At 42.6% G+C, this 13,197-nt stretch overlaps 1 long non-coding RNA gene across 1 annotated transcript; it reads left to right on the forward strand.

Annotated features, from left to right (window-relative positions):
• The first annotated feature begins 108 nt into the window (after positions 1-108).
• Positions 109-10,984, forward strand: LOC141573806 (uncharacterized). Its single transcript, XR_012500136.1, has 3 exons — positions 109-488; positions 753-900; positions 5,632-10,984. It is a non-coding gene; the product is annotated as an uncharacterized LOC141573806 (long non-coding RNA).
• The last annotated feature ends 2,213 nt before the right edge of the window (positions 10,985-13,197 follow it).

A 13,197-nucleotide genomic window follows, 5' to 3' on the forward strand; every position in this document is an offset into this window, starting at 1 on the left:
ATTTATTTATTTATTTATTTATTTATTTATTTATTTATTTATTTTTCAGTCACAATCCCCCTTTGATACCTTGTAACTAAAACCCTGAAGTATGGAGTCTTGTATTAAAGGCCCTTGTATACAAGGGCAGGCATGCCTCTCCCTCAGTCCTCGCTTCTGAGCTGGCTGCCTGGGGGTCACTGGTATTTACTGTGGGAGCCCATGATTGGGTTAACAAATTGGAACAGACCCCAACTGCTTGTCTCCTTTAAGAAGAACAAATGTGCTTAGTAACTGCTTTGTAAGCAGGTGCCTGTGCATTCGCACTCCTGTCTCCTTGCCTTAAAAAGCAGAGACAACGCCTTGCTTTCATAGTTGAGGTTTTAGCTAGCGCTCTGCTTGTTGCAAAACAATGACCCAGGCCCTCAGCTATAAACGCTGGGCGTGCCTGCTGTTAGATAGTCTATTATCCCCCAGACAAGGAACTGGCTGGGCTGGTGGTCTGCTCTGTAAGTAACATATCTAAGGAATGTATCTTGTTCCCCTCTCCCCATGACTTCCCTAAAGATAAACTAAGCCTTTGTACGCATTGTGACTTCTACAATGAGTCTTTCCTGTCTTTCGATCCCATCCTGTCTTTCCCTAAACTCCTGCATTCCATCATATAATTGTTTGTGATTTTTTCCTTTGATTATACACAATAAATGTGGGAGCATTTGAGAGGCTCATGGAGTTGGCTCCCGACTCCCACTCGCTCTCTTGACTTTACACAGAGTCTCGAGTAATTCATTCCATCTCGGTGGGACTTCTGCCAGCCAGAACCCACAACAGGTGACCCCGACGTGATTGACTACACAGCAACGGAACGGCACGCTTCACGTGGAGACACAAACTATCCGGATCCCCATAGATTTCATCCCGGTAAGGGAACTGCAATGCCCACTCGGGATAGTTGCCAACGTGCCTAGATTTCAGCGAGAGCCTTGTTTTTCTTTCTTTTTCTTACTATGGGTTAACAACTATCTAAGAAACAAATGATCTACCTCAGCAAGTTGCAGCAGATGCTGAAAGCAGCTCACTGCTCCGTGTCGGAAAATCAACTTGTTAAATTGCTACAAATGGTACAGGAGACTTGTTCCTGGTTTCTAGGCCATGGAACAATCGATTTGGAACTCTGGGAATGGGTTGGTAAGAATTTAAAATGTAGGTATCAGCAAGGGGAGAAAATCCCCCCTTCCATTGTGACTACTTGGAGTTTGGTACACACTGCTTTCTGTCCCTTGTTTTCTTCCTCGCAGAGTAATTATTCTGACCCTGAATCCCGTTCTCCTCCTACTTCTCCTCCTACTTCTTCTCCCCCAGTCCTTTCTACACCGTCTGCCTCTCTTTCACAGGAGATCAGTTTGCCACTGCCACCGCCTCCTCCTCCCTCTCCTGAGAAGTACGATTATAAGCAAACTGCTATGGAACAATGTTTTAAAGAAGGTTTACATTTGGGAGAGCTGCATGCTTACCCGGTGATTGCAGGGTGTGGGCAGGGTGTTAAGTATGAGGCTGTCACTTTCTCGGCTTTCAAGGGAATAAAAACTAGTGTAATGGAAAATGGGACTCAAAGTTCATTTACTAAAGATATATTTAGTATGGTTGGAAATGCATATATTATGACTCCTTGGGATTGGAGAGCTCTCGTAAAAACTGTCTTAACTCCTGCTCAATTTGCTGTTTGGTCTTTTGAATATCATGAAGGCTGTCTCTTACAAGCTGCTCTTAATGCCAATACTGGTACTGACATAGCTATAGAAATGCTTGAAGGAGCAGGTCATTAAGCCGACACTCAGCAGCAGATCCACATGAGCAGGCTGGCCTTTAGGCAATGTGCTGATATTGCCCTCGTGGCATGATGTGAGGTTCCTGATACCAGAGCTGCTACTGGCTCCCTTGTGACCATTCTACAAGGTGCCCCGGAACCTTATGTTGATTTTATTAATCATTTGAAACAGAGCATCTCTCGCCAAGTAGATAATCAGGAGACAGCGAAAATGCTCTTACAACACCTGGCTTATGAAAACGCTAATGCGGATTGCCAGGCAGCTCTTGCTGGTATTCGAACTCAAAACAAAGCTATAGCTGACTATGTAAGAGCTTGCCAGAATGTGGGGACTGTAACCCATCATGCTCAGGTCCTTGCAGCTTTAAGGAGATCCGCTTCTGCCGTGACCTGCTTTAAGTGTGGTAAACCTGGCCATGTTCAAAGGGAATGCCACCAATCCAGTAAGGGAGGGCAAGGAGGTCCACCTCAAAACTTACCTAACAGAGACTGCCCTCGGTGCGGCAAAGGAAGACACTGGGCAAACCAGTGTCACTCTAAATTTGATAAGGATGGCGATCTGATTTCGGGAAACAGGAAATGGGGCACCAGTTCCCGCACCCCAAACCCCAAGTGGAGCAGTCCTGCCCGGTCAGCTCAGACACAGGTCTTATGACCCAGCCTCCTCGGTCCGGTCCTGCGGAAACACCTTCATCTGTGCCTCTGCGGTAGGTTTATGTTCCACATCAGAATTAATTCTTAAGGAACAAGACTGTATATACTCTGCCTCCACTGGAATCTCTGGCCCTTTCCCTGAAGGGACCCAGGGCCTAATCATAGGCTGCTCAGATATCACAGCAAGGCATTCTGGTTTTACCTGTTATTTGATTCTAACTTTGCCAGTGAAGTGCCTCTCTCCGGGGACTCGGCTTGCAAAACTTCTGCTCCTTCCCCTTGAAGGGACGTTTGCCGGCTCTATAACTAGTCATCCTTTAGCTACACAGCCCTTTACTGGGCAAGAATGATTGAGTCTCAACAGCCTCTTTTAACTGTAAATCTAAATGGCATAACTGTTCATGGGTTATTAGATACAGGCCCAGGTTTCTCTGTTATTGCACAACACGTGTGGCCTCCTCAATGGGAAAAATCTGTAGATCAATTGGCCATTACTGGTTTTGGGGGAACAAATCTGCCAATGCAAAGAAAAAAATCGCTCAAATGCACAGGCCCTGAGGGGAAAGTCGCTTATATCTAACCCTTTATTTTACCTATTCCGGTCTCCCTGTGGGGTAGCGACCTTTTGAAACAATGGAAAGTCATTATACAGTTTTGGGTAGGGGCCACTGCTGAGATAGCTCTCCTTCCACTGGTCTGGACTTCGTCCACACCCATTTGGATTGAGCAATGGCCCCTGGAAGGGAAGCATCTCTCTCAAGCACGATTATTAGTTCAGGAACAATTGGCTGCTAGGCATATTGAACCCTCTATGAGTCCATGGAATACGCCTACATTCACCATTCCAAAAAAGTCAGGCAAATGGCGATTAACACATGACTTAAGAGCTATCAATGTGATCATTCAGCCGATGGGGGCCTTACAGCCGGGTCGCCCTACCCTTCCATGCTTCCTTCTGATTGGCCTTTAATTGTAATTGACTTAAGGCTGCTTTTTCACCATTCCTTTAGCTGAGCAAGACTGAGAACGTTTTGCCTTTTCTCTACCTACTGTAAATAATCAAGCCCCTCTTTCACATCTCCAGTGGCGAGTCCTTCCGCAAGGGATGATTAATACCCCAACCATCTGTCAATATTTTGTTCACCAAGCTCTGCTTCCAGCCCGCTCTCGGCATCCTGCTCGTCTGATCTGTCATTATATGGATGACATTCTTTTAGCAGCTCCTTCGCGGACACAGCTGCTCTCCGCTTTTAAATTTCTACAATCCTCTTGGGCTTCTTTCGGTTTACAGAGAGCTCCAGATAAAGTGCAAATTGAAAAACCTTGGAAATATCTAGGTTACATCGTTTTCCACCGAACTGTCCGGCCTCAACCTATTTATTTACAGACAGAAAATCTACAAACTCTTAATGATTTTCAAAAATTTCTCGGGGCCATTAACTGGATTCGTCCAGTTCCTGGCATCCCTGCAGGTCAATTGTTTCATTTGTTTAACACTTTAAAAGGGGGCCCTGCTCTGGACTCCCCACGAACACTGACTCTGGAAGCTTTACAGGAACTCGCTCTTGTGGAGCAAGCCTTGTCGCAAAAGCAGCTTTCTCATTGACAAATTGGAAACCCTGTTTATCTATTTCTTTTCCCAACCCCTCACTCTCCCACAGGTCTCTTACGACAGCTGATTAATGGATTAAGGTGCCTTGAATGGCTTTTTCTACCTCATTCCTTTTTAAAAAAAAAAAAACATTAATGGCTTATACTCAACGGTTTACACATTTGCTTTTCCAAGGATGACTTCGCTGTCAACAGCTAACTGGTTACGACCCTGATATTATCTTCCCTGGAATGTCACTGGTGAACATTAACCGTTTATCCTCACAGTCTTTGGCATTTCAGACAGCTTTGGCTGACTTCACAGGACAATTCATTTACTCTTTGCCCTCAGACAAACTCTTACAACGATTACCTTTACTTAACGTCACTTCACCCTCTAAGGTGGCACATTCCCCTATTCCAGGTGCTCTTACAGTCTTTATTGATGGTTCTGGAAAAAATACTAAATCGGCCGTTGTGTGGTTTGATAAAAACTGGAAAAACTTGGTCACTTCAGGGCAGCCCTCTACCCGGAGGGCTGAACTGAAAGCTGCCATTATGGCTTCACTTTTTTCTTCCCAACCCCTCAATATGGTTGCAGACTCTCGTATGTGGTTCATGTAGTGCAGCATATAGAAAAAGCTATTGTCAAAGATTTAAATGATCAAAGCCTACTCTCTCGTTTGGTTTCTCTTCAATCCCTCATTGATAAACGACCACACCCTTTAGCTATCACCCATATTCGCTCTCATAATAATCTGCCTAGTCCTCTGACATTAGGGAATGAAATTGCTGATCAATTTGTTGGCTTTAGCCAGGCTTTAAGCTGTGCAACATTCTCATGAGTTTTTTCACCAAAATTATAAATCCCTCATCAAACAGTTTCATCTCACCAAGGCACAAGCTAAGCAAATCTTTGCTGCCTGTCCTGACTGTCAACTAATAGCCAACAGTCATCCATCAAGGGGCGTCAACCCCAGAGGCTTGTCCCCTAATCAGGTATGGCAAATGGACGTCACACACATCCCGTTCTTTGGGAAATTAAAATATCTACATGTCTCCATTGATACTTTTTCTCATTTTGTCTCAGCCTCCCTGCATACCGGGGAAAAAACTAAACATATTATCAAACATCTCCTTCCCTCTTTTGCCTACATGGGTAAGCCGCAACAGGTTAAGACGGACAATGGTCCTGGCTATACACCTCAAAAATTTAAACTATTCTGTCAAGATTGGGAAGTTCAACACATGGCTGGAATTCCTTATAATCCCACAGGTCAGGCCATTATTGAACGGTCCCATCGCACCTTGAAACAAATGCTGTTAGAACAAAAAAGGAGGAGCCCACCAGGGACACCCCCAGCAGAATGTTTGAATAAAGCATTGTACAACCTTAATTTTCTTAGCTGTGATGCCCAAGGTTTATCAGCAGCAGAAAAGCACTGTATGCAGCATTCGGAGAACAGCCCAAAAGCTGAAGTTCTTATCAAAGATCTAGCCCTAGAGTCACCAAACTGGGAAGGCCCTTTTGAATTGGTAACCTGGGGGACGAGGCTGTGCTTGTGTTCTTTCACCCTCAGACCCCAGGTGGCTACCTGCTCATCATGTCAAACCCTTCATCGAGCCATCCCCTGGATTGGAGAAACCAGAGGCACCCAACTCTAGACCTGCAGCTGGCAGAGGAAATGAAAAATCTAAATCTGGAAGGACGGCAGAGATCAAAGCCAATGAAGCCAACAGAACCAAACCCGCAGAAACAGAAGAGGCAGATCCACTCTGCCGCATCCCGGGTAGCAGTCTCCACCCGGGTAGCAATTAAAATCTCTCGGGCCAGATAAAGAAATTAGACTCTCAGGCCACTAAGGTCCTGAGGGAGGAGAAAGTGCCTCGCACTCCAAAATACAGGCTTCTGGCATATCTAGCAGTAATTGCTCATGCATCAGCTCAGGTGTTGTTGCTTCTTTTACTCTTTCTGTTGCTTCCTTTAAGTACAGGGGCCCATCTGTACTGGGCCCATATGACTGACCCTCCGGTTTTCCGGCCAGTCACTTGGTGGGATGCAGACCCCCCACTCAGCACTAATGATACTCAGTGGACTGGAGGAGCCTGGCCCCCTCCTCAAAGTCACCTGTTAGAAAATCGTGATTGGATGATGTTAAATGAAACTGCTTCTTTTATCTCCTCTTTCCTCCCCCCCATTTGTGTGTCTAATGTCCCTTTATCCTTTGGCTTATGTGCTAAGACCCGTACTTTTTTGTATTGTGTACCTAAGACTGGCACAAAACCTGCTAACTTAACTTTCATTTTTGCCGCAGCCTTTGACATTAATCAAACAACGTCTGCAGCCTTTCCTCCGCCTGTTGCTCGTTGTCATACGTCTAAAGAATGGAGTCCTCCTAGTCATCCCGTTTCCTGGGTCCCTTGCAGGGCACCCAGTACCCGTGGAGCCCCACTTTTTAACTATTTAGTCTATTATTGGGGCCCACAAGGCTATCTTTCTGCTAATCATACTCTTATTGGTTTTGGCCCTCCGGCCACCTCCCAAGTAACCTGGACAGACGGGGGACTCTCTGGACCTATTTTATGCCTCCCTAACTCTCATGCCCACAGTCCCTGGCACATTCATCTCTGGCGCATTGCTTTGCCTTTCTTCCCCAGGACTCTATCACATGGTATATATGCAATTTCAAAGTGGAGGCCAAAACGCTTTACTGGCTGGCTGATTGCTTTTATCGTCTCAGTCGTTGTTATTCTTGCCGCTGCTTCAGAAGCAACGGTGTTTCTTACTAAATCAATCCATCCCGCTCAGGTTGTTAACCATGTTATGACTAATGTTACTCAGGCTATGGTAACTCAGACTCAAATTGATGATGGAATTATACATCGGCTTCAGGACTTGGAAGCTGCTTTGGAATGGCTCGGTGACTAACAACAAGCCATTGCCGATCGCCAGCCCCTGCAGTGTGATTGGCAACATGATAAGATACGTATTGCTCCTGTTAAATATAACCACCCCTGGTATTCTTGGGATGTTATTTAAAAAAAAAAACAAAACTTCAAGGAGTCTTTTCTTCTGATTTACAAAATAATGTTGATACTCTTCCTGCCTAGCTGCATCAGCAGCTCATTTACATTCAAAAGGAGACTCAAACAAATATAGAACAGGAATTATATGATAATATGAAATGGCTTAACCCTGCCAGCCTCAACCTCCGCATCTGGGTTATGGTTCGATTTTGTATAGTAGTCGCTTGTGTTTTTCTTATAGTCTGCAAGGTAATTTACTCCCTCTGTGTCTCTTCAAATCAGCAGCGCCAGGTGATGGTGTCCCTTCTGCAATTGAGAATGATCTCCTTCAATCAAAACAAAAAAGGGGGATACGTGGGAGCCCATGATTGGGTTAACACATTGTAGCCGACCCCAGCTGCTTGTCTCCTTAAAGAAGAGCAAATGTGCTTAATAACTGCCTTGCAAGCAGGAGCCTGTGAATCTGCACTCCTGTCTCCTTGGCATTCCTGTCTCCTTGCCATAAAAAGCAGAGACAACACCTTGCTAGCATAGTTGAGGTGTTAGATAGCACTCTGCTCATTGCAACTCAGGCCCTTGGCTGGCTATAAATGCTGGGCGTGCCTGCTGTTAGATAGACTTCTATCCCCCAAATGAGGAACTGGCTGGTCTGGTGGTCTGCTTTACCATAGCTGTAAGAATGTATCTTGTTCCCCTCTTCCCATGACTTCCCTAGGGATAAACTGTAGGCCCCTGACTGTGGGAACAAAGGAACGAGGCCTTAGGCTGGAATGGTAAACAAATTATAAAAAGCTGCAGACTCAGAGGTGAGAAGCCTGGTTAGTCAGTGATGGGTAAGATCCCCAGAGGGGGCAACCTAAGACAGTCATGGCCACCTGAGTCCAAGAAGAATGTTGTTAAGCAGCTGTTTCTCATATGTTCTGCCCTGATAAGCTGTCAGGCTCGCTGGTGCCAACACGAACATGATTTACCAAAACATCAAGGATCTTATGACCTTGAGCCAGACACTGCCTGTTAACCATTTCCCTTGTCAATCTTCTTTGCTATATAAGACTATCTAACTTTAGAGAAGCTATCAGCTCTCCGCAAGGTGTTCATAAACAAAGCCTTTGTACACATTGTGACTTCTACAATCTCGATCCCATCCCTGTCTTTCCCTAAATTCCTGCATCCCATCACACAACTGTTAGTGATTTCTCCTTTGTCGATAAATGTGGGGGCATTTGAGAGGCTCCTGGAGTTGGTCCCTGACTCCCTCTCGCTCTCTTGACTTTCCACAGACTCTCGAGTAATTCATTCCATCTCGGTGGGACTTCTGCTGGTCAGAAACCACAGCTTACAACCTCCCTCTTCTGGGAGTGATTTCAGCACCCTGTGGCCTCAGCCAGGGTCTTATCTAGTGTAGAGATCTTATGAAGGAAAAGCCAGGCTGGGCTAACAAGATAACTTACAAATCTAAGAGTAAGAAGTGTCGGATTACTGATCTGAGTTCTGCTGGGCTAACTCGTAAATCTAAGTTAATTAGTGTTGGTTTGCTGTTCATGCCTTTTTGCTAGCCAGCTGGGTTTTCAAAGAGACATATCTGGCCTTGAAGTGTTGGTTTGCTGCCTCCCTGCCTCTACTTTTGTGATAATGATGCTGCTAAAGCTGTTTCATGCCTATTGGCTGAATACCCCAAGCTTGTAATTAACCCTATAAAACCCTATGCACAGATCTCGGAGATGCTTAGCACTTCAGAGCAGAAGCCCCTCTGGCCCACTGGTGTAATAAATCTGAGGACTCCAACCCTCCGAGTGGTGCTTGTTTCTTGGCTGGCCTGTCATTTCAGTGACAATCTAAACCTCTTTGCCTGGTCAGGTGATCCAAATGGTCAGTGTCCAAAACTTCTTATTTTGATAGAATTCAAATTTATAGAAAAGTTGCAAGAACAGTACAAACTCCTATATGTCTTTTCACTCAGATTTACCAGTTCTTGACACGTTTGTTCCATTTATTGTTTTCATCAACTCTATGTGCATGCATATTACATTTTCTGATCCATTCAGGAGTTAACTTGGAACTTTATGCCCTTTTATCACTAAATGATTTCACAGACATTTTATAAGAACAAGAACATCTTCTTACCTAGCATTGGTACAATGATCAAATTAGGGAAAGTATCATTGATTCAAGACTTTTAGGTGATCCAAAATTTCAGTCCTTGAATTCCTGTGTCATTGGTCTTGCTTTTTGGCTTTCTGTAATTTTGCCATTAGCTTTCAGCACAGGATTTGCAGCTATGATTTGGTGTCCCAGAGAATTCCCTGGGTTCCAGACCACAGTCAGAACATTAACTCTTCTCACTGCCTGTTGGCAAAATTGTTAACAGAGGTGAACTCCGTGTGATGAGGTGGTAGTTGGCACACTTTGTGGGTGTGTCTATGAGTGGTTTCACAAGCCTCATGTCTTGTTCATGAGCGTGTAGCAGTGATGTAATTAGAAAAAATGCATTTTAAAATAATACACTATGACAGAATAAGTCATGAGCCAAGAGTGAAAAAAATTGCAAATGTAGTAGTTTATAGTCAGCTCACTGCCACTGTAGTTGTCCCCTCCCCCGACTCTCCTGTCACCACCACTGCACTCCCTCCTGGAAGCATGTGTCACCCACCCTGGTCTCCCGCCCCTCCCTCCCCACTCAGACTCAGTCCCTCCCAGATTTCTCAGCTGCTTATCAAATACTATTTTCCTTTTTCCACTCAAAAACAATATTAGGTAAAGTACAAAGGTACTTTCCATGAATATACATTTCATGAAGTCACAAAATATTGAGGGAAAGTGACTATGTGAGTACATGTGTTTCTCTTTCATAATTGGGGCTCACTGGTGGTAGAGAAATATACATAACATAAACAAAAAATTAGGTATATCAAAAGGAAGTTGTGTTGGGGATTGACAGACACATATTACTTCACATAAAATAGATAAACAACAAGGACCTACTGTAGAGCACAGGGAACCATATTCAATTTCTTATAATAACATATAATGGATGGAAAAGAGCCTGAAAAGAAAATGTGTAACTGAATCACTCTGCTGTACACCTGAAACTAACATTGTAAATCAACTACACTTCAACAAAAACCAATTAATTAAAAATAACATTTGGTTAATTAGATTATGTTACACCTCTGTGTCCATATCCTGGCTTCCATACTTGCTAACCCTATGACAGAGGGTCAGTTGCTTAACTTTTGTGCCTCATTTCTTCCCCCATTTTTTTTATTGACTTATAGTCGATTTACAGTGTTGTGTTAGTTTCAGGCGTACAGCATAGTGATTCAGTCACACATATACATATATATATTCTTTTTCATTATAGGTTAATACAAGACACTGAACATAGTTCCCTGTGCTGTGCAGTAGGACCTTGTTTATTTATTCTGTACACAGTAGCTTGTATTGATTAATCCCAAACTCCCAATTTATCCCTCTCTCCTCCCTCCCTTTTATTTCTCATGAAAGTGGAATCACAATAATACCTACATTATGAAGTTTAAAAAATAAGAATTTATGAGAACATTTGCACAGGAAAATAATGCTCAGAAAAGTAACTGCAAACAGTGAGAACTTACACATTGACTATTGTCAAGTGTGATGCCCGAAGTCACAAATGTGGGTCTTTTCAGGGATGTAAATTGGCTTGCTCTGGGATCGCTAGTACCCTGTTCATCACAGAACTATTCACTCTGGGTAAAACATCTCAACATGTTCAGGGAAAAACAATGTGGGAATTTTTGTTAAACTAGTACAGGATGAAATATTTAAGCAGTGGGATACTGTGTTCTGGAAAACTGATTTTAAAGTGTACATGAATAAAATAAAATAAAATAAAATAAAATAAAATAAAATAAAATAAAATAAAATGCACATGGTTGAGAGCATGATCCAAAGCTCCCTTTCTTCCTCCCAGAGCTTGCTGGTCTCTCCCACCCAAGGCTGGGGCAGAGTCCGTCCACTGAGAGCTGCATGGGTTGAAGACACCAGAGCAGCAGGTGTCAGGATCCTTGACTTCCTGCACCCACCACCCTTGCGTGGGCTGAAGTTTATCCTGGGAGCCTGGAACGCTTTGCAGAGGGGGGCCAGCTCGTGTGCCAATCACTTGCATTTTAAATTGTGCAGATGGATGACCAGAGGTATGTTGAGGTGAAGGATGGGGCCAAGGTTCAGCCATGACTCTGCTTATGGGTTGTTTGACTTCATCAGAAAGATTATAAAATAAATCGTTCCTACCATCTACCCATGAAAAAATGACACGGAAGGATTGCTGCCTCAAAATGGTGTGTTTTCCCCCTTGAGATGAGCTTGACTGGTGATACCATCATGTGACACATGTCCTGTTTTTTCTTTCCTTTCCTTTCCTTTCATTTTCTTTCTTTCTTCCTTTCTTTCTTTCTTTCTTTCTTTCTTTCTTTCTTTCTTTCTTTCTTTCTTTCTTTCTTTCTTCCTTCCTTCCTTTCTTTCTTTCTTTCTTTCTTTCTTCCTTTCTTTCTTTCTTTCTTTCTTTCTTTCTTTCTTTCTTTTCTTTCTTTCTTTCTTTCTTTCTTTCTTTCTTACTTTCTTACTTTCTTACTTTCTTCCTTCCTTCCTTCCTTCCTTCCTTCCTTCCTTCCTTCCTTCCTTTCTTTCTTTCTTTTCTTTCTTTCTTTCTTTCTTTCTTTCTTTCTTTCTTTCTTTCTTTCTTTCTTTCTTTCTTTCTTTCATTCTTTCTTTCATTCTTCCTTCTTCCTTCTTTCCTCCCTCCCTCCCTTCCTTCTTTTATTGAGTTACAGTCAGTTAACAATGTTGTGCCAATTTCCAGTGTAGAGCCCAATTTTTCAGTTATACATGAACGTACATATATTCATTGTTTTATTTATTTATTTATTTAGTTAGTTAGTTAGTTAGTTAGGTACAGGTCCTTAACTCCTCTTCAGATGAAAACAAACACTTTACAGGTCTTTTCCTTCTTTTAACTGAAACCACTCTTCCACCACCATCCTTTGAGTCCCCAGTCAAGCCAGCTCCGCGTCTTCACAAGCACCCGGCCTCACTCTGCTCTTGGCAGTCGAATTCCAGAGGGACACCTCCCAGTCTCCCCAAAACATTCCACCTGTGGCTCAAGGGCTACTTCTCCTCTTGTTCAAAGAATGTCAGAAACATTTCAAGAGTCAGTTAAAATTCTTCTGTTTTAAAAATCCTCCAGGGACCAGTTATCCTGCTTTGAACTTGTGTACTTAATTTCTTTCCTACTGGCCCCTTGGTTTGTTTGAATTTTTCCTCCGATTTGTTTTCTGGGGGATGTGGGAGTTATCGATCATTCTGGTCATGCCAAGCTGCTTTCTCTCATCTCACTAATGCATCAATTTTCTGGCTCAAAAAATAAAACCAAAATAAAATACTGCTTTCTTCTTTTCAGTTAATTAATTTATTTATCTTCAAATGGTATCACATCCAAAGCCTTTACATTATGGTTAATATCTTCTGCATGAAAGATGATAGAGAAAAAAGTGGAAAATAGAAAGGTAGTATGGTTAAAAAAATTAAGTTTTAGAAACAAAGAGGAAAAGGCAGGTAGAAAGAAGATGGAAATAGCCTTAATACTTCCCTACAAAATGGCCTTAATAACAAAGAAATCAAAGTAAGGCTAATAATAGCTACTCCAAAAACAGAGGGGAAACAAAACCTAAAACTCAGTATTATATTCAAATTTAATCGTTGTTACCAATGTGAATCACTGTTATCATAAAGCCACAGTAGAGTGGGAAATAAAATCCAAATTTCCTTTAAGCAATTAGTAGTATTTCCGATTAATACATGTATAAAAATAATGGAAATAGAAAATCATTTTTTGGCATATACCATGTAATAATTTTGCTAGGAAAAAACCATCAATGGATGCCAAAGTTTGTGGCCAAAATTTCTGTATAATGAGAAAAAGGATATTTGCACGTGTTTGTGTCTCCCCCAAAATACTTTTTAATTATAAATAGAAAAACTAATTTTATAGTGAAGAAACCTGCTGGATATCATCTTAGTCAAGTTTTCCTTTTACACCAACAGATACTGAGACATATCAATGTCATATACTCCTCAATATA

Source organism: Camelus bactrianus, chromosome 17, assembly GCF_048773025.1.
Source record: "Camelus bactrianus isolate YW-2024 breed Bactrian camel chromosome 17, ASM4877302v1, whole genome shotgun sequence".
NCBI lineage: Eukaryota > Metazoa > Chordata > Mammalia > Artiodactyla > Camelidae > Camelus > Camelus bactrianus.